The 25078-nt window shown below is 40.0% G+C and overlaps 1 long non-coding RNA gene and 1 pseudogene across 2 annotated transcripts; both read left to right on the forward strand.

Moving 5' to 3' along the window:
- Positions 1 to 14761: 14761 nt before the first annotated feature.
- Positions 14762 to 17065, forward strand: LOC144458760 (uncharacterized). The gene is made up of 3 exons (XR_013488143.1): positions 14762 to 15327; positions 15588 to 15826; positions 16384 to 17065. It is a non-coding gene; the product is annotated as an uncharacterized LOC144458760 (long non-coding RNA).
- Positions 17066 to 23721: 6656 nt separating this feature from the next.
- LOC144458739 (uncharacterized) lies at positions 23722 to 25078 on the forward strand (annotated as a pseudogene). The gene is made up of 3 exons (XR_013488130.1): positions 23722 to 23817; positions 24002 to 24110; positions 24200 to 25078. The product of XR_013488130.1 is annotated as an uncharacterized LOC144458739 (transcript).

The following is a 25078-nucleotide window of genomic DNA, read 5'->3' on the forward strand; positions in this document are numbered from 1 at the left end:
TCTAAAAATTTTCTCAAGCAAGAACGCTTGACTTGGTCACAACAAATGTAATCCTGTATGATGGCAAGTCCATTTGAAACCCCTGCAGAGAAAAACCCAAATTAAAACCAAATGAATTTCCACTATGCATTTTCAAGATGCCTAAAGCAAATTTGAAGTGAAAGGAATTAAAAGGAAGGAAAATATAAAATGAAATGTTTTCATGAATGTTTTAACCTTAATTTAGGATTTTTAATTAGAATCAGAAATACTGAGGTCTTCAACAGGGGGTCCGCGACCCCTGGGGGGTCCGCGGAGGTACTGCAGAGGGGTCGTGACATTTTTGGTTGATTAGACAATTTTTTGTATTTTTTCCCCCATTTGTTTCCACAAATTATAATGTCTTTAAATACACATGAACATTAATCCAACATATTGTAACAAATGGATAAATGGAGGCAAAAGATGTTATCTTTCAGTCAGAAATGCACACATTCAGCAACACACAGGAGCTCTCTCAAACTGGGCACCGGTTCACTCACAACATTGCTGTGCCAATCACGCGGCCGCATGTGACATGCTGGCTCTGTCAGGTTCCCCGTGATTGGCCGAGAGCCTATTCAATCCCCAGTAGTGTTGTCAAAAAAATCCATTCTCAGATTAGATTCGGCACTCCGAGAGCTGTACAAGGATCGAGAGGTCAGTAAAGCTCCCGTTTAAGCATGTGAATCAGGCCTATTTAATTAGCGGCCCAGAAGCAACCTCTGAGTGGCCCGGGCAAGGTGTTAAACGGCCAGAGGCAAATTTAATCAATCAATAGTAGTAGCCTATAAGCTCCAGCGTTATCGGCTCTTATCGTTACTTTTTAAAGTTTTGGTTTGATGTATTAGCATTCTGCAGCCTCTCTCCTGCTCTCTGCATGTCAGGGCTGACCTCCTCCTCACAGCACACACACGCACACACACACACACACACACACACACACACACACTAGGGGTCCGTTTCAGAAAGGAGGTTCAACAAACTCTGAGCCTAACCCTGAACTCTGAGTTGATGGGAAACTCTGGGTAAAGGGCCGTCCACACCAAGAACTATAACTATAAATATAAAGTTTTAAAAATCGTTCTAAACTCAAGTGTTCGGCAGCGTCCACACTATAACGACAACCATAGTGGTGGACGATATCGTTTGGATCACTTTCAGAGCGATTCGATGAACGATAGAAACACTGACAGCCAATCAAAATCCATCCGAAATGACAGGTCGAGACGTTCATCACGTCACATACCACTAAGAAAGCTCCAGGATTTTTTTATATACCCACTTAAAAATGTGCAAATATCCGTAACAATACAGTTTTGTGACAGAACTTTAACTTCAGTGATTTTGTTTCGCAAATACTGGGTAAATAACTGCAATAAAATACATTTTGCAGGGGAATACGTCTTCTCTTTTCCCCTCCATTCATAAAATTCAACCTGTGCGCTAGAGCTCTGCGTGGGACTGTTTTCTTCAACCCGCTCCTGCCCACTCCCGCTGAATTGCTGACCATTACCGCCCGCAATTTTATTTATTTTTCTACCTTTAGCCTATATACTAATCACGCAGTGATTGAGGTTAAGGCAAGTCCGGCGCCAGGATGAAGTTACTGAGCGGGGCAAATCTTTATTATGCAACATAGGTTCACACAGTGAGTTATAAAGAGCGCGCAGCCGTGCGTAATTGTCGCTTGTAATGACAGCTCGTCGCCGGTGAAACACAATAAACTGCACGTCTTCATTCATGTTTGTCTCATGACAGATGGAGCTTACAGACAGGTGGAGCAAGCGGTAAATTGGTTTTCTTTTTCTTTCTCGCAACATACAGCAATAACAGGTCATCAGCATCCATTTGATCCATCACTCTACTCCGCTGCCGACCGCAACGAGCAGTGTGTGTTTGGCGTAACCTAGCAACACAACGATATCGTTCATTGGTGTGGATGCTGCCATTGTTGTCGTTATAGTTAACGTTACAGTTATCTTTCTTGGTGTGGACGGCCCTTTAGCGTTTTAGAACGACTGATTTCAGTCAGTTCAATCAACACAGAGTACATTCACCTTGAGTTAAGCGCGTGCACCATGACTTTAATAAAAAGCCATCATCAATGGAGCCCCGATACTGCGATTCACCATGGTGACAGGTGACAAAAAAGGTCGGCGTATTTTACGCTGGTAGAGTTGGAAATTTTAATGCGCTCGCACAGCTGCAACTGCAAAGGAGAGGGAATCGGCATGGGAGAAAATTGCTGCTCGAGTCAATGTGTAAGTTTAAATGTATTTTATTCATGTGTGTAATCACATAATCATATTAGGTGAAAACTGGTGGAATGGTATTAAAGCTAAAATTTATTTCACTTAGATGCAATCCCACGGGCGAAAAAAGAACGTGGAAGCAGCTCAAACTGAAATACAAAAACATCGTTCAAACAGGTGAGACTTCAGCATAGTAGTCTCATGGGGTTACCTGATTTGAATCATGTTTACCAGTAAATATCATTCAGTGGCTGTTTCAGTGTGCATTATCCCCAACATAATGCTGTTTTCACACACATAAATGTTCTCTCACCTGTATCCTGTTAAATTAGGCCTATTTAAAGTAACATCTGACTTCTACTCAGCCAACAGAAAGAAGGCTGAGGTCCGTAAAACGGGTGGAGGACCACCACCACCACCTCTGACAGAGGCAGAGGAGCTGGCCCTGAGCCAAAACACTGGGAGGCCAGTGGCAGAGGGAATTCCTGGAAGGAGCTCATCTTCTGAGCCAGTCACCCCCCAGGAGCCACCAGCCTTCATAAGATGTAATAGGCCTAGGCCTATATCTTCTTTTGGGCCCATATAGTTCATGGAAATATTAATTTCCCTTTAATAGGTTTTTCTTTTGTCCCAACAGATTCTGATGGCGTTCTCTCTCTTATGGATCCTTATGCCACTGCTACTGTAAGTAGCCAATACTCCATAGATTATGCTATATAGTACTTTATACTGAAACACAACACTCATCTTCACAGGATGATGAGGATGATGAGGTCACATTGTCTGCTGCCACGGAGAGGGAGCCTGAGGGGCCTACAGAGGTAACATCTTGATGTTGTTACTGATAGTTTCCTCCCCATTCACATTTCTTAACATTCTTGTGTGGATTATAGAGTGACATTTAGCTTACACATAAGTATTAACAGATATTCATATCCTTTTTAATAGAGCATGGCTGGGCAGCAGGAGGAGGGTCCATTAACCTCCACAGCTCACCTCTAATTAAAACGGTGCAGAAAACTGAAAAGGAAATGGTGCTCCTGGACCAGCAGATCACAAAAACGGATCTTGAAATTGAGATATTGAAACACAAGTTAGAGGTGGGTGCATTGTGAATTGTGTTAATGATTTGAGCAATGTAAAAAACAAACAAAAAAACTGTTGCGTTTGTATTTGTAGGAAATAAAGAAGACCAAATAAAATATGAATTATTTGTCTTTATTTGACTGCTCTGGGTGGTGGTGATTGTGATTTAAACAGTGAAGTGATTCTGGCATATGATGTCTCTGACTGCTCTTCCATCCTGGATGTCTGCAGGGTGGATGGGGTTGTCATCAGGGTCTTCCATTTGTAGGGCAGGGTGTTGTTCTCCTCTAATTGTGGCAATATTATGGAGAACAACACATGCCACAATAATGTCACAGGCCCTCTCAGGGGTTACCCTGAGGTGACGTAGGCACTGGAAACAGGCTTTCAGCAGGCCTATGGTCATCTCCACCCTGGCTCTCATCCTGCAATGGGCCAGGTTGAAGTTCTGTTGGGGGCCTGGGTCAGGGTAAGGGGTCAGTAACGTAGGCTGGCACGGGCAACCCCTGTCACCCAGCAGAAAGCCATCAAACTCTCCTGTAATGTATAGTGGATACATTTGAGTGCATTAAAGGAGGGAGACAAGGGAATTATATTGTGCAAGACTTTAGGCTGCTTACCATGTTCCATTATGCTGCTCAGATTAGACTCACGATATATCTGTGAGTCATGCACAGACCCAGGCCACTTGGCCTCCACATTGGTTATGATGTAGGCTACATCACATATGATTTTGACAGTGCAGAGAATGACATATGTTAGTTGTCAGTCAAAATGTCTAATTTCTAGTCAAAACAAATCTCTTTACACTTAAAATACGACATATCCCCTAAAAAGTAACTTGTTCTTAGAAAATTTTTCACTTGTTTCAAGCACATTTTCAATTGCAATAAGTAGAAATAACACTTGCTCCACTGACAGATTTTTCTACTTATTTCAAGTAAAAATTTTCTTGAAACAAGTGAAAATTGTCTAAGAACAAGTTACTTTTTAGGGGATGTGTCTTATTTTAAGTGTACAGTAATGAGATTTGTTTTGACTAGAAATGAGACTAGAAAAAAGACAAATGTTCTTGGTACGAGTTTGAGTTTTTGCAGTGTGATGCAGTCTTTGACATTTTGAGACAGTAGTCAATTTACCTGCACATTAATGCTGTGAATGGACTTCCTATTCACATAATCCGCTTCATTTTGTGAAGGAGCAATGATAGGAACGTGTGTTCCATCTATGCAGCCAATCACACCGGGAAATCCTAAAAGAAATTCAAATTAGTAATCCCAGTCTGAGGTCGCAGCACTATGTCATTAACAAAATATGAGTTATAATCATAAATTTTAACTGATTTCTACATCATTCACCTGCAATCCTGTGGAACTCCTCCTTGATGACCTTCACAGGTTTATGTCCAGGGAACACAACAAAAGAGCTTAATAGACGTTTCAGCGCAAGGCTCACTTTTCTCACGGCTCTGCAGACAGTGGCCTTACTGATATTTTCTGCATCTCTGATATTATACAGAAAACTCCCGTTTGCAAAAAAATGAAGAACAACACAAAGAATCTGGGTAGATGAAAGTGCACGTCCACGGTTGGTGATGTTGGTGATGTGACGACGGATGAGGTTATGGATGTATCTAATGGACTGTGAAGTAAAACGGTACCGCTCAAAAAGAAAATTGTCGGGAAAAGATAAAACATCTACTTGGGGCCTGTAAATGATCTCCCGACGTATGTGTAGCTCCCTGCAAAGCAATATTGCCTCTTCGTCCACTAGATCATCAAGAAACGGACATGCCATGGTCGAAAAAAGTAGCTGGTAGATTTTTATGAAGAACTAGACTAATAGACGTATGAAACTCCGCTGAAACTGAAGCTCAGAGTCAGTTGCCATAGTAACTGACTCTGAGCTTCAGTTACCTCTCTTTCTGAAACGGGCTGGAGTTACTCCGCTTTCTCTGGTTTAAGTTACCTCCCTTTCTGAAACGGAAAACCCAGAGTTTCCCTCATTTCAGGGTTAACAGACTCAGAGTTTTCACAAAACCTGCTTTGTGAAATGGACCCCAGAGTGAAGTCAGATATCAGCAGAGAGACCACGGTGCAGAAGGGAATATAACTTAGCCTACTCTTGTTGACAACAACTAGCCTACGCTTGTTACTGTGAGTAAGTGCAATGAAACCTCTGCCGGTAGAAAGCCAATACTTTATCAATACATGTCGGCATGTAGAAAGCCATAGCCTATTTCAAACCGCTCTGTCCGTGTCTCTCATTCACTGCTATTATGGTTTATGATCGCAATCGACACAAGCACATCGCACTCGCTGTGCTAACAGCAAAGTGTTAAAGACAAGCTAAAATGAAATCTGTCTGTAGGTAGGCTAACACTTCATCTTAAAATGTAGGAGGCAGCCGATCTGCAGCCAGTGAGTCTCCTAACTAGAGGAGGGACAGAGAGCAGGATGAATGGAGAGGGAGATGCTGGGGGGTATTCCATCAATGTAGCTAAGAATATCCAGACTAAGGGGGCGATCACACCGAGATGAAACGCTAGAAGCGCGACGCCAGTAAAACAATTGTTTTCCTATGATACGGCGGGTCTGACCGGCGTTCAAGCGTCTTTTTAGACGGCCGTTTTTCCGACGTCTTTTTAGACGCGTGTTTTTGTAGACACTTCTTTTTAGACGCGCGTTTTTAGACGTGCGTAGACGCTGAAAAGTTAAAATATTTTCAGCTTTTTTAACGTCAGACACCAGTAGCACCAATCAAATCCTCCTTTCTGTTTTGTTGTGGCAGTTACAGCAGTTTGGTCAGTTACGGCAGTTTTACGGCACTTGCGAACGACAGACAACACAATGCAATCCGAAGACGAGAAATGTATCCTGACAATATTTGATTTTGAAGAATTATACAACACACGCACACCTCAGTACTAGTTTCATGTAAGTCACTGTCTCTACTGTCTTTGAGGGAAACACTAGATTCAAGGGGAGATGACAGGAGGTGTGTGTGTGTGTGTCGCCCGGTTGCGCACACACCCCCGCTCCACAGGCGCTCCTTGCTGTTTCTTTTTGTCTAGCGCGCACTGAATAAGCATTTCCAGCGTTTCAAGCATCTTTGCAGCGTCCGCGTTTCTGCGTCTCATTTCTGTGTGATCACCCCCTAAGGTGTAATCTTTAGTTTGACTAAACGCCAACTCCCAGTCTAGCGCCAACCCCTTCCATTAAGTGAAATCAGCTGGCTCCAATTGACGCTAATTCAAGCCTCACCTGTTAAGCCTCAACTCATGCACGCACCCAGGGGAAAAAAGCCCACACTAGTCGAGTGCTGAACATGTTGCAAAATGTCAAAAAGCAAAGGAAAGGAGCGAGCGGAGGCTTTCTCTGCGGCGGAGCAAACGCTCCTTATGAAAGTGTATGAGGACTATAAGGACATAATTAAGAAAAAAGACAATACGGCAGCGATTAATAAAGCAAGGGAGGTGGCGTGGCAGAATATTGCAGACAGGCTAAATGCGTAAGTGACAAAGAAAATTCAGCATTTCAGCATAATATCATATAAATCCCACATCAAAGGGACAAAATATATGTAGATAAGAACACCTATTAAAGGGCCAGTGTGTAAAATGGGTTGAAAACAGTGACATCAGTGGTCAAATTCTAGATTGCAGGGCTCACTCGCTCACCCCTCCCGTCAGGTAAATGACGGTGGCCTCGTAGGGACAAAAAGCCTTGCGCACGAGTTTTTCAGGAGTAGGTCTATCTAGCGATGAGGTGAATGTTTATTTAGAAATCTAAACCATGTTACGATATTGTAATGAATCCCTCACGAGCAGGAGACCAGAGGAGCGTTCGGGAAAAAGGCCAGTTTATTTGAGCACTCCAAAAACTCTGGTAACACTCCAGGGGGTAAAAGACTCCGTCCCAAACTCTGACTCTTCTGGCGTAACAGACACACTTCATAACTTTACACACATACTCGTTTACGATACTAAGTGGGGACCCCCCCCCCCTCTCTGCTCCGCCAACCTCCAGCCCGTACACTGACTGACAGTGTAGCTCAGCTGTTTATTTAGCCTAGCGATATCTCCGGACTATAGTAGCTGCAATGGACGACTTTGAACGCGATTTTGAAGAGTTTCTTGTAGCAGACACAGACCCAGAGCCATACCTGTTTGAGCCGGAGCATACAGATGAGGAACTCCATGTGTTTGATGCTGAGCGGGTGAGAAGAGAGGCTGAATGCACAGAATGGGATTCGGTGCTACTGCTACCATCGTTGGGGAGATATATCACCAGGAGGAAAAGCGCAGCAGAGAGTGCATCACAAGGAGTGAAGTTGCGTCTTCTTTTCCTCGCAGATGACGGTTCGGGTTCATTCTCTCCTGTTGCGTGGTAGGTGTGGTCCATTCGCAAACTTTATAACTAAAAAAACTTTTCACTACTCTCTATCGACGAACTACTAACACTCTCTGCTGTTTCCTCCTCCTTCTTCCTTCCTTCCGCTGTCTTCGTTGGTTCATTTATATACGCGAAACGCGTTCTCTGGCTGGCTGGATTGTCCGCTCGGTCTGCCGTACATACATGGCGGCGCAAGATGGCGACCTCTCTAAAGCAAGGCCCTTGCTATATATATATATATAAAAGCATAATTATAAGGCTACGAAAACCAAACGAATTTCATTTTATAGCGATTATACACTTGTATAAACATATTAATGGGTAGAATATTCAGATTCAGATAGACAATAAACCATGCCAAATATTACACACTGGCCCTTTAAATCTAACAATTCAAGTATGCCTAATGAAATTCACCAGATGTGTAAATTACTATAAGTGATAGACTATCTATCACATTTATCTAGGCTACTGATTCCTATGTAAATTTCAGATGATGCATTTAATCAAACTATTTCATGTGAATCATGGCATTTATCACATAATTGATTGTAGATTATGACATTTCCAAAATGATCAGCTTATAGGAAATAATCACATGACATTTATCTATTGATTGTAGAAAATGACATTTAGCAAATCCATCAATTCAGTGGAGATGAGGAAACCTATTAAGTGAATGCAGGTGATAGTGAATCAATTATCTATTTCTCATCATTTGGGAGTCGATTGTAAGCTCTATCCCTTATTATATCAAAATAAGGAAAATCCCCTTAAATGTATGGAATGTGCTATAGGATGAGGAACAGACAAACCACAATGCTGTGTGTCCCATTTTCATCCCTCACTGTAATGTCTCAACAGAAGCAATCTCAGAAGCAGCAGGTCAAGATTAAATATAAGAATATCCTGCTTGCTCTGTCTCTGTGACTCTCTGGGTGTGTTCCTCTCCTTCTCTTAGATGCACTCCTTATATGGCCATTGTCATTCATTCATTCATTCATCTTCTAACCGCTTCATCCTCTTGAGGGTCGCGGGGGGGCTGGAGCCTATCCCAGCTGACATCGGGCGAGAGGCAGGGTACACCCTGGACAGGTCGCCAGACTATCGCAGGGCTGACACATACAGACAAACAACCACAGAAGGGATCGAACCGGCAACCCTCTTGCTGTGAGGCGAGAGTGCTAACCACCACACCACCGTGCCGCCCTGGCCATTGTCAGTTTACCTTAATTGGCTGTGAATTTGCTAGCCAATTGGAAACAGAGTGGGGTGGGGAGGCAATCACATTCATGTGGTTTGGTGTTCATACAATCTTTTTTAATGCCTCAGTTTCATTTTTTGTTTTTATTAGTTTGTTTTTGGCTTTACTGTTGTGTTTTTTTAATTATCTTATTTTTATTACATTTTAATTTGTTTTTTAATAGGTAATGTTTTTTGATTAATTATGTTATATATTTTATGATCTACATATTATTCTATCATTACATGACAGTTGTGTGTGTGTGTAAAAGCACTGGCAGAACTGTCTTTTATGTGTCTGTTCTTGTCTATTGAACATTTTTTGATCATAGATGGAGCTAATCCTTACCTTAATCCTGCTACAGACCAGGGCCCTATTTCAGGAAGCGGGCTCAACAAACTCTGAGCCTAATCCCAATCTTCGGGTTGACTGAGCCTGAGCTGGGAAACTGAGGCCCAATTCCAATCCGATCCCTTACAGACTCACTGATTTAGAGGCACGTTCATGTGAAGTGCGTGAGTGTGTGAGGGCTGTCCCATTGTCAAATCGTCAAGTCAGTGAGTCAGTGAGTGAGCCCTTTATGCCCCCTTAGGTCAGCATTGATGTGGACTTATATGAAGGTAGATTTTGTCTTTATTATTCAATCAAAAAAAAAGTTGCTTCAATCAAAAAAAATATTTCCAATCAAAAAAAAAAACGTCACGTCAATCAAAAAAAAAAATTTTCAAACAAAGAAAAATTACAGAGACCGGGAGGTGACATGTATATGTTATTTTTTTAAAAATGCATGCACGCTTTTTAACTTGCGCACGCGCTTTAGTAAAACGCTATCCTCCCGGATAATGCTGTCTTTATTAATTAAACATACGCCGAGGCTAACTAGCTGCACCAAATGCTAACAGAAAGACCGTAATTTAGCTAACATTAGTGAGACTACATGCAAAATAACACAGCGGGATAACCAGAGCTATACTAGCAAACTTTTAAACACCGATGCATCAAAACAAATCCATTATTTGACATTACACACAGTGTAACGTTATTGTCTTACAGTCACACAAAACTATTGGTCAACACACTCTCACTCGGCTTGGTTTGGTTGTTGTCTGTTCTCATTAGCAGCTCACCTGGCTGGCTGGAAGTCCCTGGTGTAAACAACAGTCCAGTATACTGGAGAGCAGCGTTGTTTGTTTGTTTTACAGTTTCAGACATTAATACTACAACGCACCAAACCAGGAAGACTGAATAATTTCGTTAAAAAACAGAATTGAATTTATTATTTGAAACCACTGACACTCTTTCAGCATCCCCTCCGGCACCAACTGCCAGTGCCTGAACGCACCACCCCCATTCAAAATAAATGGGATTTCACACGTTTTTGCTGGATTGTCTGATCCTGTGTGAGGGTATAGCCTACTGCCATCTCAAAATGCTCAGCTTTTGATAAAGCCATCTTGTTTTGTTTACATAACCTCTTTATTAGCACCAGATCACAATAGATTGATGTTAAATTCAACAAAACAAAAGCTTCTTTTAACGTAGACTGGTGTTTTCTTTGGCTGATGATTGGTTTGTAACATTTGCTCCACAGACTGGTATTATAGAGCACAGAGCACCATCTGCTGGTATCCCTATTATCAACCAGAATAAAATATTCACATCCAACAAGTGGGTTTATTGTGGTAGTGTTGTCACAATACCAAAATCTTTGTTTCGGTACCAATACCAATATGAATTTCGATACTCTTCGGTACTTTTCCTAAGGAAAAGTCCTTTTGGATACAAACCTTTAGAACAATAAATAGTAGGGGTGTAACGGTACCAAAGAAATCATGGTTCGGTAAGTCCCTCGGTACGGACTTCACGGTTTGGTAACTCAAATGTTCCACCAAGTTTGTGTTGTCTCGTGTTGTCTCCCTTTGCAAGGCAGACTTTCTCTTGTCTTTTTTCACGTGCGCCAGCTGTGAATGTTGATACAGGTGTTGTCATACACACCACTTACGCAATCTGTGCTCCAATAGAAACAAGAAAGGCATTTGTGTGCATAATTGAGTAAAATAAATTAACTAAATTAATGAATTGAATCAGTTTCAAAGTACCGGTATTTTCCGAATGCAGTATAGTACTGTTTGGAATACTCTAGTACCGCGGTACTATTTTAGTACCGGTATACCGTGCAACACTAATTGGGAGTTTAGTATTGTCAACATCTAATGCCCAGCTCCGGCATAATAGCACTGGCAATAATTTAAAACTACTGTCACCCCTTGTCACAACTGTCTCACAGATATAATGTTATGTACTTGCATCCATTGTTACATTACACACAGTTTACAAACTTGTGCTGAACAATTTGCTATTAGGTCCACTGTGCCCTAAAGGATGGATGACGATCTCCAGACATTCCTGCAGCAACGCCTGGTTTCAGAGGAAACCATTGAGAAGATGGAGAAAGACAAGGTAAACTGAAGTTTTTATTTTAATTCATTGAAAGGGGATGGCCACCATATATGAAAGAAATCATAACAAGTAATTATTTGCTCTATTCCACATTGCAGTAAACAAACCAAAACCAAAAAGTTAATCTTCTAATGTCGGCCTGTGTTGATGTTGCAGATTGATGTCTCAGTTATTCCTCTTATGGGGGAAAGTGATCTTGCACAGTAGCCTTCTGCCAGAAAAGGGATAAAGACTCAAGAAAGGAGGCAATCATCAACCGAATTAAAGGCAGGTTTTTGGGAGGAAGTCGGGAAGCAGCACCGTCAACATCAACGGGCACTAGGGGAACTCCATGGCAAGGTAACAAAAATGGAGAGAAAAAACAGAGGAGGTTAGAATTAGGGTGGGTGGATTATGATTCTGCAGAGCAGCGATTTAAGCAAGTGCGAGCAGTGAAAGGAGGAGGTACAAGGTCCTTGACAATTGAGAGAAATACAACTGTTGATGAAATCAGAGTATTGGCGGAATCTATTTTTTTCCCCAATGGTTCTTCCACTCGAAAGAAGCTCTCTGACTATCGCACAGAAGTCAGAGACTTTGCACAGTGCCAGATAAAGTCTTCCAGCACATGCAAGGAGCTTTATGAACATACTAAAGTTCGTCTACTTAGACTCTATCTTTGCACGAAACGCAAAGACCCAGACCAGTCCTCCAACTCTTCTACCTCCAAGTTACCTGCTTCTCAGCACTCTGCATCCCAGTCCCCTGCAAGACAATGCCATGCCCTTGAGCCACCTTCCTCACAGTGCTCATACATCGAACCACCTGCCTCTCAGACCTTTGTGCTCGAACTACCTACTTCACAGTGTTCAGCCAATGAGCCACCTACCTCACAGCACTTGGATGTGGAGCCACCTACCTCACAACACTTGGATGTGGAGCCACCTACCTCACAGCACTTTGACCTGGAGCCATCTACTTCACAAGCTAGTTTTTGTCAACAAATCAACAATAAACGGGTAACTCAAAACTCATAGTTATTGTTTCTAGGCTAAAATAATTCATAATCATGGATAGTTTATGGCTTACTATATTACAAGTCATGTATTCACACTTTTACTTCAGAAAAAATACAAAAGCATGAATTTCAATATATACTTAAAGTACCAAATATAAAGTACTCCTGAGGAATGACCCATTCACCATCATAATTTTGCATTGTAATTAGAAATGTATTTATGTGTTCATCATTTAAATGTTGCAGCTGATAAAGATGGGTCTGATTTTAATTACTAACCTTTAATAACCTAACCTATAATAATACATCGTAATTTATCAGTTAATGTATGTTTTTTTAAAGTAATTTAAGTCTTAAAAGTAACTGGTAACCAAAGATGGCATTCAGTTGTAGTGCAGTAAAAAGTTTTTGTCTGAAATGTAATGGAGTAAATGCAAAAGTATCAGGAAATGGAAATACTTCAGTACAGTAAAAGGAAACTTGCACTTTTTGGGGAATTAAGCCTATTCATCCAAAATTCCTATGAAGGACAAGAACAAAGATGCCTTTCCCTCTCTGTATGTTCAATAGGTTGTTAGATGGCTGCCCCATGCTGGCAATTTTGCGCATTAATGGGGAGAGACCTTTATGGCTATTTAAAGTCCTCTAAAACACACCCAAAAAAAATTGTAATTCACAAAAAAGTGCAGTTTTCCTTAAAGCACAGTACTTGAGTAAATGTACTTAGTTACCTTCCACAACTTCTGACTAGAGTGATTTCTCTTGTATAGCAGCCATATTCCCCGATATGAAACATTTTGTGACTTGCTGAAATGTTATTTAAATACTGTTGTCTGTTCAACGTGTAATTTTATGAACATTATCCATACAGTACTGAGCTGGAGGATGATTTGGATGCAACGGTGCCTCTTGATCCTCAGTGTAGTAGTCCAACAACACCACAACAGGTAAGTACATTTTGATTGATTGATGTTTTCTTTGGAAAATGAATAATATGAAAGTACTGTGTTGTATTTCTATAGTACTCTCAGTATCTTGCAACCTTAAATGTTCATTGAAATACATAATCACAATAGGTGTTTAAGACTTTAGATGAGTGTTGTAATCACTGCTGGTGACACAGAAGCACCTACTGTATATCAGCAGGCTAGAGAGAAGAGAACAGACACAGTAGGAGACATACCAGATGATGGCCCAACCTACGAATCACTGAGGTATACTATCTACATTGAATGTGAATTATAACTACACAATAGATAATTCTACTAATTTTGTTACCAGTTTGTTAATTTATTTATTATCATTTGCCTTTCACTCTTGTTTTGGTAGTGACATTTTACAAGACAGTGATCCTGAGGAAGAAATGCAAATGCTGTCGTCTCCTCGTCCAGACATGTTTCTATTTGTTTCTAACTCACAGGGGGTGACCAAAACAGTTAGAATTTTTCCATTGGGTGATGCTGTTATTTTAAGACAGGAAATATTTGGATGTTTCTGTGTCTAGTTTCTGCACAACCTTAAATAATAGTGTCTTAAAATAGGAACCAATGTCACTGCTCCCTCCTGTTCAAATCGTATGTTCACAATCACCTAATAACTAATGGTTGGATAATTTAGATAAAGTGAATATGTTTTTTATAACTCCTTACCTGAAGGCTCAAGATGGCCTTCGTGAAATCTTGAAGGACTTCAGAGGAGAGAACATCTGTGAATACACTACTTTGACAGTGGTGGTCAGAAGAAAGCGTGTTCTTCAAAGTGCCATTAATGCGCTAGGTAAATTTGTATAATTCTTCTCGGTTTAGGTGTGGAGTGGTTCACTGATGCTTTTAGGACATATTTAAAATCCACTCTAACTACAGTAGATATTACACCCTATGTGGCAACAGACTCAATTGTTAATGAATATGGTGTCATCATAGTTGGGGTCATATGTAGTTATGATTGCCACTGTACTAAGATTAACTATACAGTCACTATGAGTAAGAATCCACCACATATATATATATATTTTTTTTTTTCAGGCAAAAGTTACTTTGACTGGCACAAGCACCCAAACACTGAGTTTGTGGGTGAACTGGCACAGGACAGTGGTGGTCCCACAAGAGAGTTTTTCAGGTATGACAATGATTATAACCTATTTTATGCGCGCACACAAACACAATGTTCACACTAAAACCATAACGCAAATACAAGAGAAAAACAGTTTAAAACCAATTCCTTTCCCTTCTAACTTTTAAGACTTAGAGTACTGTTAGTTATGTTGTAACTAATTAAAACTATATTATTGTGTTTGTGTAAAAGGCTTCTGATGAAGGAGGTCGGGTCCTTTGGAGTCTTTGAGGGACAGGAAGGAAACCTCTTCTTCACATATAATCAGTCAGCTTTAGATAGGAAATGTTATTACACAGCAGGAAAACTAACTGCCTGGTCTCTTGTGCATGGTGGTCCGGGCCTAAGGTCATTACACCCTGCGCTGTTTAAGATGATGTGTGGGCTGGATGCTGATTTGTAGAACTTCCAGTGTGAGGTATTGCCAGACAGGGATGTCCAGGAAAAACTCCTGAAGGTAAACTTTTTACATTGACGTTTTTGTTTACATTGAAGTAATGGACAGACACTATAGCTGGATGTGTATGTTTGAGTGTTAGATGTTCTCCTACTGTAGTTTTTTTTTTGCTAAAGGCAGTATAAGGTAATTTAAAGATATTTTTCTTAGATCCAACAATGCAACACAGAACAAGACTGGATCTGTCTTCGTCCAACTTTGGAGGACTGGATAGCTGACTGTGGGGTACCAGAAGTCTACGGAGCTCATGTCCAAGATCTTCCACAGATTTTTGGACAGGTTGTGAGACACTTCATTTTCCACAGGTACCACTGTCAGTGCAGTGCGTTTGTAGATTGCAGTGTGTATAAAAGTCTTGATGAATATTTTGTCTATGCGATGGCTTTATACAGCTAAGTTTTATGCTGTAACCATCTGTCTATTTTTTTCTTCTAAAATTATTTTACTTACACTGGAGAGACTACTACAACTAGCTCGACTGTCTGTAAATTAATAAATAAATTCTGTGCATGAACACTGATGTTCACCTGCCTATATTTAAATAATAACTCCTGTTTACTTGTAGGTCAGCTGCCATGATACAGCAGTTCACAGAAGGGATGAACTCATGTGGAAGGCTGTGGGACACAGTTAAGAGACACTGGAAGGCTTTCCAGAAGGTCTTCACACAGGAACAGGGACCACTGACAAGATCAGCATTCCGGGCACTATTCAAAGTTCAGTGGAGCGACAAGGGGACAAACCGCAGAGATGCTGAGGAGGACACAATGTTTTCATGGGAATGTCTTCTCAACACTATTGAAGGTGTGTTATAGTTGTCTGATTAAAACAATTTAATATTAACTTGGGATGGGAAGGTTGAGTTTCATACTGTGGGTTTAAGCCTTCAGTGGGATTTCCGTATGGATCTGGCCCCAACCCAGTTGATAAGATCACATGTCCCTGACTCTCCCTATGCCAAAAGGCTGCATGCATGATCTCATCTCCCCACCTGTCAGTGAGTGTGTGATGGGCCTACTTGTCCATACTGGCTGTTGTGGCATTATCCAGGTACATGATCTATATTGGTGGTGTTGGAGACAAGATGCATAAGCAGTGTCATTTGCTGTACAAATCAGAAATCATTCATCCATTTACTTAACAATTTCAGACACTTGTCCTTAAATGTGAATTATGAAACATTAATTTCTTGTTAAAGGGAACCAGATTTTTTTCTGTTTTCTTTGAGATGGCTGAATAACAAACTGCTAACATTTCAAAATGATGGAACAGTACTGTATAAAAGATAACATGCATGTATGTATGTATGTGTGTATATATAATGTTGTAATGTGTGTGTGTGTGTATGTGTGTTTTCACAGAAAAACAAGCTTCCCTCTCTTTTGAGGACTTGCTGACATTTGTGACTGGAGCAGATGCAGTGCCACCCCTGGGTTTCCACAAGCAGGTGGAGACTCAGTTCTTTGATCAGGAGTATGGTACCAAATGCTTTCCAAGGGCCTCTACGTGTGCTTTGATTTTTTCCCTTCCAAGAGGTGTTCACAGTGAGCAAGAGCTGACAGACATCCTCACAGATGCTGTCCAGGGGTCACAGGGCTTTGGCATAGTTTAAGTTAAAAAGGATTGTGGTCAGTTTCGTTAGAAAAATGAACTCAAAATGTGTTAGGACAAAAACATTCTGTTATACACTGCAGTTGAAAGAAACAGAGGTAGAGATATGGGGAGGGGGAGTAAGAGTTGGGAACAAGCTACGTTGTTTACCTTTACTTGAAATGAATCAGGAAGAAGTTCATTGACCACTGTTTTGCATGTTTTCTTTACTGCAACAGATGGCATGTATTTTCAATTAGTTATGCAAATTTGCAGTCAGCATCACAACTTTTAAACTTCTTTTAAAAAAGGTGTTATGTCTTAAGTTTATTAGAGTTGTCATTGTTGTTTACCTTGCCTTTTAATGACAAGTGAAAAAACATTAATTCATTGTCTAGTCTATTGTTTTACATGTTTGACTGACATGGATGTTCTTATACTGTGGTTCTAGCAGAAGCATCTGTACAGGTTTTGTAACCTGAGTGTAGTTTTTCAGTAAAAACTTTCATATGACATACTGATGTTTCTTTATTTCTTCACTCTTCCCTCATCGTTCACATTAATCAGGTCCACCTGAGCATTTAAAACAAACACTTCCTAAAATAGCTGTAGAAGAGACCGAGTTTGCACTTAAAGCTGAAATCCAGGACTTTATAAAAAATATATAACTTTTCTTCAACTACATATAGTAAAGTATGCCAATTCAATATATCCAACACATCTGCAGTGGTTGGAGCAGCAGGATGAAAGCTGAAGTGTTTGGGGCACCATTATCTGCTCAGATTCAACCAAATGCTTCAAAACTCATTGGACGATGCTTCACAGTGCAGTTGGACAATGACCTGAAGCATACTGCAAAAGCAACCAAAGACATTTTTAAGGCAAAGAAGTGGAATGTTCTGCAACGGCCAAGTCATATCATCTGACCTGAATCCAATTGAGCATGCGTTTCTCTTGCTGAAGCCAAAACTGAGGGCAAAACACCCAAAACACAAGCAGGAAGTGCAGACGGCTGCAGTAAAGGGCTGGCAGAGCATCACCAGGGAAGAAACCCAGCATCTGATGATGCCTATGTGTCCAACACTTCAGGCAGTCATTGACTGTAAAGGATTTGCAACCAAGTATTAAAACTGACTGTTTAATTGATGATTATGTTAGTTTGTCCAAATACTTATGAGCCCTTAAAGTTGGGGGACTGTGTGAAGAAATGGTTGTAATTCCTACACGGTTCATACTACATTTTTGAAAAAAGCCTTAAATGAAAGCTGAGAGTCTGCACTTTAAGCAGGTATTCATTGTTTCATTTAAAACCCATTGTGGTGGTGTACAGAGCCAAAATGACGACAACTGTATCATTGTCCAAATAATTATGGACCTGACTGTACATTACAGTAAATGAAAGAGCCACAGAGAGGAAAAGAGAGACACACAGATGAAATTAACATTTGAGTGATGCTGGTGATGTGAGCACAGATGAGATTATACACACACAAAATAAAACGCTCAAACAAGTAGTCATCTGAAAATTATAAAACATGTAGTCAGGGTCTCAAAATCATGATGAACAGTCCCTTTAAGACAAAAAGACATACAGATACAAACATTTGCACAACTCACATAAGGACCTAGTTCTTTTGCATTCAGATACTGTAGATAGGTAGATCTGTTTTACAAATCCTGATGTTCTTCTTGCTGTAAATGATACTGTATAGTAACTAATGGTATTCCAAATAAACAAAACAAACAAACGGTACTGGAACATAATATACACAAACCAAAGCTGTAAGAGAAAGGCTAGGAATACTGTTGGTTATATCAATCAATCATCAGTAGTAGAAGGGGGGGTACTAGGGATAAAAAAAAAAAGAAAAAAAAAGGAAAATGATTATACAAATTTTAGTAATGACACACGAAATACATGAAAAAAACCCACCCCACCCCAAAAACGAAATCTGCATAATAAAGTCAGACTCCTGAGTAGGAGAGGAGGAGGTAGAGAAGTAAAGTAAAAATGTTAAAATAAAAATGTTATTTGAAATAAAAATAATGTTGTAAGTATTCCAAATGAATTGAAAGTCTTTTTAAAAAGAAATTCGACAATAAGACTAGTGAAGGCATATAAATGGCAGAATAGCCAGAAAACACCCGTTTTGTGTTATTGTTTTTCATTTCCAAGGAGTGGGGGTTTATTTTCAAGATACAGTGTTACCTTTGGTGTCAAAATTCTTGTATTGATAATTATTTCCCAAATGGATGTCTTCAAATTTTGACCTTGGCGATTATCACAGCCCCCCCTATGTTTACTCCAGGAAAATATTGAATACAGGTCTTCAACTAACAGTAGTTCTACATTGTAATATTTTTCTTACCCTAAGTAAAAACGTAGGCTAAGTATCTTCCACTACTGTACCTGGATATCACGAACAACTACGTTTTCTGTCCCAATGTCTATGCGAACAATCCTTGGGCTACCTCCAGCTTGCTCCATGGCTTCAACAAAGTAGCCTCCAATAACATGTGGGTCGCTTGTCAGGGCTGCTTTCAACCAGATGATCTTCCTTGAAAATCCATCGATGCACCCGTTGATACAAATGCCGTAGGGTTTCAACTTATCGTAGGAATCTGCATGCCAAATAAAATTTGGTCCTTTAGAAAAATACTGCCTCCTGTTCAGTCGTCGTGTCCAACGGGCCGTGCTCCTCACAGGATCAAGCTTGGACAGGATAAATCGCACATCCTCTTTTCGTACCTTAAGTCCACCTGTCAGGCACTTTCCATACATCCACCTGTAACCATGACCTCTCCAAGGGCCTCTTAATTCTTCATTTATGAAGTCTATTACCTCCTGTAAGTCCGAATACTCTCGACGTCTAAGTCTACGTGCTTTCAGGGTTCTGATAAGATGCCTCCTGCTTAGAATAAAACCATGTAAGGCTAGCTTCTCAGAATTTCTTTGTGTTGCATACCTAAGTTGAAAAAAAAATGAATGAGTTGGTCTCGATCCATGATAATCCAACTGTGGCCTTCTGCTCCGTAGCTTTCCCTCTTCCAAATGGCCCAATATTGCATGAACAGCCTTTTAAACTATTGTTTTTATAAAACGCGCGTGCAAAATAGTAATAACTCGCACGCGCGCTTTAGATAGATCTTTATTGTCATTCACACCATGAAGGAATGCGCACACGTTTTATAAAACGTGCGCGCGTGCGTTTTAAAAAAAAATAACATATGCATGTCACCTCCCGGTCTCCGTAAAAAATAGTGCTTGAATGCAAAAAAATATTTGAGGCCCAAAAAATTGCATTTGAACACTTTTTTTCTTTGCTTGAAAATTTTTTTTTTGATTGAAGTGAGTTATTATTTGATTGAAAATACTAAATCTTTTTTGTTTGGGCCATATTATGGGTAGGACATTTGTGTCTTTATTATTCAATCCCAAAAAATATCACTTCAATCAAAAGAAATATTTTCAACCAAAAAAACATTCACTTCAATCAAAAAATATATTTTCAATAAAAGAAAAAAGGTGTTTGAATGCAAAAAACAATTTGAGAACCCAAAAAAATTCATTTGAACACGTTTTTTCTTTGATTGAAAATATTTTTTTCGGTTGATTTTTTTTTTTTTTTTTTTTTTTTTTTTGATTGAAGTGAAAAAGTTTTGGAGTCTTTTTTTTTATTCATTCGTTTTGACACAAATATCCCGCAGTGGGCGGATGCTTCCCCATTGGTCAGACATGTTTGAGTGACAAGTGTCTACACCAATGATATTTGAAATAGGAATCTCTTTCTGGAACAAGCAAGTCGCCATTTGCAAGGTACAGCACTGGCACACCTCAGCAGTTGGGCAAGCAGGTAAAACAGGTCCCGCTTTTAACTAAAATCGCAGAAAGCGAGCAGGGCTTGAGAAAAAAAGGTCCGTGTTTCAAAATGTGAGGTGAGCCTTCTCTGGGGAGAGACAGAGGACTTCAGGAGAGGCGTAGCGCGAGGAAAAAATAAACCAGAAAATGCAACTGTTTGCATCTGGCTAGCTAACTTCAGATATGTCTGGGGCAAAATGGATGGATTTGTTTACCTACAGCGAGAGAGGAGAGTGTCTGTGAGCAGAAAACGGATACAGCTTTACTTTGGCGTCACCCTTGTAAAAAAAAGGTCTCTCACGCTGTGTGAAAGTCTTGCAGCCCAACATCTGCTACTAAGGCTGAAGCGCCCCATTCACTTTAACAGCAGACTATACCTGAATCCCAGTTTTCTTCGATGAAAGTTTGTAAAACTACCTGGTAGTGTAACTCGCCATTTATCAGCAGAGAATTGAACCCCCTGGGGACGCGTGCTGCAAAAGCGCTGCAGGGACTGTAGGCCTATTTATAACACGGGGAGTGTATATTTTTTTAAATTAATATAACAACATTTAAGTACATTTTTACTGCAATAAGTCCACATTTACCTACAAAATAGGCACTGAATTAAACAGTGGCTCCTAATGTTATTTTATTTAAAACCTATTATTCATGCTGCTTGTCTTACACCTACAAACAAAGCATGTTTTAAATAGTGTATTTTTATAAGGGAGTTTAGCATGAGGCAGTAGTAGTAGCAGTAGCTGTAGTTGGTGTGTTGCTCAGCAGACATACCTCAGTGTTTCAGAATAGATACTACTGATTATTTGTTCACTAGCATATTTTAAAACCTAGCTGTACCTAACTGGCCATTTTTTCAATCATTCAAATGTGTCTGGGTCGTTAATAACAGATTTCTGTGGTGTGGCAAACTCAGAACATATTTATTAGGCTATTGCTATACAGACTTTAAGGTACAGGTTAGATTCAGATACATTTGTGTCATAAGCTGGTTGTTTTTCTGCTGTTTTTAACCACAGACAACCTTTTGTCAGTATAATGTCTCACCGTAAAATCCTCAAAAGTCTGAATTTGAATAAATTATTTCCCTGTAAAGTTTTTGAAGATAAACACAAATGGGCATAGGTCATTGAAAGTCCTTGAATTTATCAGTTCTGTTTTTGAATAAAGGGGTGGAAATTATTATTATTATTTTTTTTATCTGATTCATTGATTAATCGAAAAAATAATCGATCTGTTAATCGATTATTAGAATAATCGTTAGTTGTAGCCCTGCCTTTTTAAATTAAAAATAGGTAATTTGTTTGATTTATGTATGTAAGGATTCAGGGACTGCCCATTAGACAGGTGTAGTGTAGGCTCTTGATGCCCTCTATCACACCAGGTGGGTTTCTCTTGTTGTGTCCAAGTCTCCATTCTGGTCATTGTAACAACCCTATACACTCAGATGTTCTGAAAAAGCTCAATATCACTTTGAAATCTACTATAGGTACAATGAATCATCTCCTCCACATATAATCTTATTAGGGGCCGGGCAGCCTAAGCTGCCAGGACCCTATTGTTATCCTGCATGTTCTTCTTCTTCTGAGGAAATCATACTTCCCATACGTGAAAAATCACCAAACTTTGCACAAAGGTCCAGTCCCATGCCAGATTGCCTCAGCTGCAAAAACAGGCCAATAGTCCTGATGGTGGCGCTACAGCAAGCCTCTAAAGTTCAAAATTTTGAAAATTCACAACAAATCAACCATATGTACTACAGATTTGCAACTTTCACCAAAATGTAGCCCCAATACTGAAGAAACTTTTGTACATTTAAACCCATTGCAAATTATGAAGTCCATCACTCTGTTTTTTCAAAAACTGTAAAACTTATTAAACCTATCTCCTGCCACAATTTTTGCTCCATTGACACCAAACTTGCTACAGAGCATCTTCAGATTGTCCTACAAAAACTATGTTTCTCAGATTTTTGATTTATCAAAAATTGAGCCTACAGTGCATCAAAATGTTTGACTGTAAACGGTACTGTAAACATATACTTGCAAATTCTTGCTAAATACATTTTCAATGTTCATTAAAAAAATGACAAAATTTTGGAGTCATGGTAGATGAAGACTGAATTTTTTACAGTATTTTGAATTTCACTCTCATGCGAACAATTGGAGTCAATGCAAAAATGGCATTTTTAAACATCAGTTTTTCACTTATGGAGCCAATAAATCATTTTTAAAAACAAATTACCAACATCTCCATGCTGTCTAGATGCAGTTTGTGTATTTTCGGATTTTTGTCTTAATAACTGAATTTTTGACAGCCGTTTGAAATCTGCCTTTACACACTAACAGCTGCTGTCTTCCACACAGGTGACTGGCTTAGTCAATTTGTGAAGCTACATGTGATATTTCCATTTGCCACTTAGCTCAGTGAGATAGAGGATGGTTCTTGGTGTTGAAGATTGTGAGTTCAAGCCTGAGCTTGTGCAACATTTCCATATGAGAAATCTGCCCAAACTTTTCACAAAGGTCCAGTCCCATGCCAGATGTCCTCAACTGGAAACACAAGACAATAGTCCTGATGGTGGCACTACAGCAAGCCTCTAAATTTGAAAATTCATAACAAATCAACCGTATGTGCTACAGCTTTGGAACTTTCACTTTCAAATTAATTTGCTTTTCCATGGCATGGATGGCTACTGTCTGGCACTCTGATGCTTGGCTTAGTCAATTTGTGAAGCTGTCACTTGCCAATTAGCTCAGTGAGATAGAAGACAGACCTCAGTCTTGGAAGTTGTGAGTTCAAGCCTCAGCTAAGGCATAACGGACATTCTAATGTGAAAGTCCAGTGTTCAGGCATCATGCTATGGGGATTACAGACTACTGAGGTTAAAATAATTATGATCCAGGCAGTTTTGTGGAGAGACAAATACTCTTTATCAACACTTTTCCCTGTTGTTCCTTGTCTCTTGTCTCCTTCATGAAATAGTTGTGGATTAATTATGTGTTTGACTTATTGATTTATTGACTAATCATTGCAGCTGTAGAATTCCTATAATGAGCTAAAAGAAGTTTTAAACATATATACATATACAAGTTGTCTCTTGCTAATTAGCTCAGTGAGATAGAGCATAGTCTCTTATGCTTAGAATGCCACCTTTTTTTCATCTTCCTACACTCTGCTTGTTGCTCAGAATTGCCTAATTTTGCCTAAAATTGCTTGCAGCTATAATTAAATAGTGTGTTTGTGTCCCAGGCCCTACTGGCTGGCACAGTCTCTGGTCTGTGCTGGGGTTGAGGACACCTACCACCTGCTGCTACATTTCAGGATCTACAATACTGAGTTGACTGTGAGTACCATGCACACATTTGCTTGTCTTTAAACCTTAGATTCCTATGCAGTCAGACACATTGATACACCTGTGTAGGACACAAAGATGGCAGGTATTGGACTACATTTGGTACCCATGAATAGGTACAATAAATCATCTCCTCCACACACAATCCTATTAAATTGTTGTGTTTGTGTCCCAGGCCCTACCGGCTGACACGGCATCTGGTCTGCGCTGTGGTTGCAGACACCTGCCACTACTTACTCCACCACCTGCTGCTACATTGCAGTATCTACGATACCGAGCTTACTGTGAGTACCATGCACTCCACACACTTCATGTTATCATAGGCTACATTAGCACCGTTATATTAACTCAATTGAATACTATTTCATTGCAGGCTTCCAATGACACAACAGCTGTTACTGAGGATAAGGGATAGGTTGGGTTCTGTCATCAACAGATTACCCACAGATTTTGAGTACCTCCTGTTTGTGTGCACTCAAGAGTTGCAGTTTATTCGAGCTGGCGCACAATGCATGGATATTCCTGCAGAGCTGGTTGATGGTCTGCAACAGTTGACTGAAGTTCTCAGCTCACATTTGTCACATAATCCTGTTCCTTCACTATTTGATGACGTAGCCACCAGTTGTTGGAGTGGGAATGTAGGAAGGCCAGAACTACAAATGAGTCCTCGTGACACACTACAGGCACTGCTGGATACCTCTTTACCTCTTGCTCGTTTAGCAAAAATGCATGGTATTTCATAGTCAACCCTTTACAGAAGAATGAAGGACCACAACATGTCAGTGAGGGCATGCTATTCTGTAATTTCCGATGAAGAATTAGACCAGAAAGTTAGGGCCATTAAAGCAAGGATGCCGCATGCAGGCTACAGAATGGTCAAAGGAAGTCTCCAAGCAATGGGCCTTCATCTACAATGGACAAGAGTGAGGCTGTCTTTGCAGCATGTAGATGGTGCAGGTATCATTGCCAGGATGATCCAGCTTCGTTGCATTGCCCGACAAAGCTACTCTGTTCCTGCTCCCCTGTCTCTCGTCCACATTGATACAAATCATAAATTGATAAGGTAAATAAATGTCTTGTCTGGCAGAAGTTATTTTACATGATTATATGACGTTGCTTGTCGACCAATTTTCTGTGTTGTATGATATGGGAGTGCTACATGAGCCTGTAATACACAATGAATTATATATTTTTTCATATGCATTTTTGAAAGGTATAACATCGTCATCTTTGGAGGAATAGATGGATTTTC

This window comes from Epinephelus lanceolatus, chromosome 19 (assembly GCF_041903045.1).
Source record: "Epinephelus lanceolatus isolate andai-2023 chromosome 19, ASM4190304v1, whole genome shotgun sequence".
Taxonomy (NCBI): domain Eukaryota; kingdom Metazoa; phylum Chordata; class Actinopteri; order Perciformes; family Serranidae; genus Epinephelus; species Epinephelus lanceolatus.